This window comes from Alligator sinensis, unplaced genomic scaffold (assembly GCF_000455745.1).
Source record: "Alligator sinensis unplaced genomic scaffold, ASM45574v1 scaffold974_2, whole genome shotgun sequence".
Classification (NCBI taxonomy): domain Eukaryota; kingdom Metazoa; phylum Chordata; order Crocodylia; family Alligatoridae; genus Alligator; species Alligator sinensis.
This window is the reverse complement of record NW_005842369.1, coordinates 691376-694664: the sequence shown is the minus strand read 5'-3', so window position 1 is coordinate 694664 and position 3289 is coordinate 691376. Positions and strand designations below refer to the sequence as shown.

Here is a 3289-nt window from a genome sequence, read left to right as displayed (position 1 = left end):
GCAGGAATAAGGCTGGCGGTGAGCTGGGGAGCAGCATGGTGCGAGGTACAGTTGGGGGTTTCAGGGTATGGTTTCAAAATTGTGTAAAACCATTGCTATAGAGGGGGTTGTCAACCCAAGAATTTTTTTTTACTGGCAGTGAAAACATGTCAGTAAAAAGTTTGGTTACTGGTAAAAAGTTTGCAAATTGTCAGTAAAAAAAAAAAAGTATTGGTTTGGCAGCCCTGTTCTGAAACCATTTAAGGAGAATGATTAGTAAGGATTTTTTCTGATATAATTAAATGACCAGTTGTGCACAAATTAGACTTTTTTGACACATCATGGATAAGATTGCAAATTCTGAGATGAGTGCTAAATCCAGAGTTTGTTTATTTAAGGGTGTCTAAGGAAACAAACCATTTTATAATTTTTCCAGAATTTTTGTTGGTAGAATATGTTGCTGAACCAAATTCTGTTCAAGAGGGGAATGTGTTTATTTTTTTATTTATGTAAAATTCTAATATTAGAGGGTGGCCTCACTCAGTTTACTGATACTTTGAGAGGGATCATGTCTTCTTTGTAATTGGGTTGTATCTGGTACAAGACAGGTAGCTTAATAGAGAATTAAGTTTGCAGAATATCATTAGTTACAAAGATTATTCAGACCAGATGGAATAGTGGGAGTATATTTTGTGAGCTGGAATGTAACAGTTGCTTAGTTCATAATCCTCGAGCGTCGGTAGGTGGGATTTATTTTTGCCTTTTTAATGTTACTTAATTATTGTGGAACACTTGTTTTCTCTAATTTTCTTGCTTATTAATGAACAATTCTTTGCCAGGTCCTAGTTATCATCAGTTCTAAAGTAGGTCCCTGGCAATCCTGCTCCATGATAATCAGCTGCTTCTATGCCCCCCACCTTTATAAGAGTCTTAAAGTTCTCTTTGGTCCTTAATTTATGTTCCAGTAGGTATGCATGTAAAGTGGAGAACGCTAAAGGATTTACCAGACTTACAAACAACCCCATATTTTTCAGTACTCACTACTCTATTTCAGGAAGTACTGTACTGTTCTAATAGAATATTCTCTTTGTTATAGATTTGTGCTGGCACACCAGAAGACATTTTATTAAGCAAGCTTAAAAATCCCAGTAGTGTCCTGCAGCCACTGAAGGCAAGATCTGTTTTCTTAAAAATAACTGGGATTTTACACTGTTGGTATGTTTGATAGCTGACGATATTAAAACGATTTATGATCCTACTTTAGCATCTTGTGCAATACTGTAATGGGTTCTTTGAAAATTGGGCCTGACAGTTTGTGGGGAAGGTTAGGACTAGTAGAGCTGAAGACGATACAATTAAGTCGTTTAAATTCTGGAAGAGAAACAGGCAAGAAAACCTAGGCTGCCTCCTGGATGGGAAATTGTCATGAAATTACAGATTGCTGAGAGTTAGAATTCTAGCCCTGCAACCCACCAGAATGTATGTTGAATTTCAAGTGGAAATAGCTGGTAAATTCTGCTTTCCTTCAATTGCACTGCCATATTTGGATGAAAAGGAAGCAGTTGGGATCCTAGAGGGCATTGCTTATGTTTGAACTGCTTTATGGCCCCCCAGTGAACTGGCCTTCTGTTTTTGGGGATGGTTTTGGAAAAGAGTGCTTGAAGTAGGCAATAAATCATCCTGTACATAAATAGTCCTTGTAGACTAAAGGAATGTATTCTGCATAGGTGCTGACTTATTAAGTCATTCTTTATGTAACTATTCAGAACAGAAAGTTATTTCCTTACCTCTCCATCTTCCAGATCTGCAATAGGAAAAGGAAGTTGTGTCTCTTGCCTTGACAAATCAATGCTGAAACATTTATTGGTAGTGGAATTTATCCAGATAATAAATGCAACCTAGTGAGGCTTAAATAAAACTAGTTAATGTAAACACTCTAAAATATTAGTCTCTTAATCAGACCAGCATGTGTAAATTGACACGTGAGTATTTGGAGTGGGTATTTCAGAATGATTAATTTAAAGCACTAGAGAAGAGCTATAAACTATGAACACTGTAAGTTCCCAGAAAACAGAAGAGGTCATAAATCTAATTCTTTGGCCATATTTCCATTTTTCTAGTTAAATGAGCACACTAGAATGAGAGGATACCTTATATGGACAGTAGAATTAAAATACTTCAGTATGGTACTAAAGGGTCAGGCGGTTAATCATAACACTGGTAAAAATGTGCTAGAATGATCATGATCATGGAGTGCCAGGTGTTCAGGATCCATAATTTCCTCTTCATTCCTGTCTGCAAAACTCTAGTCTTAAGTTTTTGCCATCTTTCAGCTCCATTACCTTAAATAGTGTCTTAATTCTCCCCTCCCCCTCGCTGCAGTCTATTCAGTATCCATCTGCTGAAATAATTTGGCTGACATCATGCCTGTATTCAAATCTGGTTACTGGATACTCATTGATTTCAACATTAATTTGACTTGCTGGTCAAGGTCCTACATAGACTTTCATAAGAAGTCCCACCTCTAGGGCCTCTTAACCTCTTATCTTCTCCTTTCACATGCTTTGGAGCAGCAAGACCTCCTGCATAATCATTCTTTTCCTTTTCTCCCATTTTTATCTTCACGTCCTCTTCATGGCTGTTCCCTGTCCATGAAACCTGTCCCCTGTCCTATCCAGGAAGTGCACAGCCCCACTAGGGGTAACGCCTTGCTGGACCTGGTCCTGGCCACGGGGGATGACCTGGTGAGGGGACTGCAGGTCCTTGACCACCTAGGCAATAGCGATCATCACCTGCTGGATTTCACTATCCAACGCAGGGCGTCTACGGCTCACACCAAGGCTAAAGCCCTTGACTTCAGAAGGGCCAACTTCATTGAGCTTAGGAAACTAGTGGAGGAGGCACTAAGGGCCCAGAAGGTAGAGGAGATGGGAGTCCAGGAGGGATGGTTGTACCTTAAGGGGGCGATCCTCCAGGCCCAAAGGATAACAGTCCGTGAGAAAAGCAAGGGAGGTAAGAGTGCTCAGAAACCCCCCTGGCTCAGCAAGGGCATTTAGCAATGCCTGAGGACTAAAAGGGAGGCATACAACCAGTGGAAGGGAGGAGCTGTCACCAAGGAGGAGTACTCCTCCTCGGCCTGGGAGTGTAGGAGGGCTATTAGGAAGGCCAAGGCAGAGATGGAACTCAGGCTAGCGTCCAGGATTAAGGACAACAAAAAGTCCTTTTTCAAGTACATTGGGAGCAAGAAGAGGGCACCAGGCAATGTAGGGCCCCTGCAAGATGCAAACGGTAATCTTGTGGCTACGCCAGA

General features: G+C 40.8%; 1 protein-coding gene across 3 annotated transcripts in view; it reads left to right on the top strand.

Annotated features, from left to right (window-relative positions):
• Positions 1-3289, top strand: part of ANKRD46 (ankyrin repeat domain 46) — a 38105-nt gene that overhangs the window by 16632 nt on the left and 18184 nt on the right. The window contains exon 2 of one of the 3 annotated variants that reach the window (XM_006029271.3): positions 1076-1150. The exons of 1 other annotated variant lie outside the window; for it this stretch is intronic. The gene's annotated coding sequence lies outside the window, so the exon portion shown is untranslated. Of the gene's footprint in view, positions 1-1075; positions 1195-3289 lie in introns of all 3 variants that reach the window. One more of the 3 variants, XM_014522558.2, reaches the window with a different exon arrangement.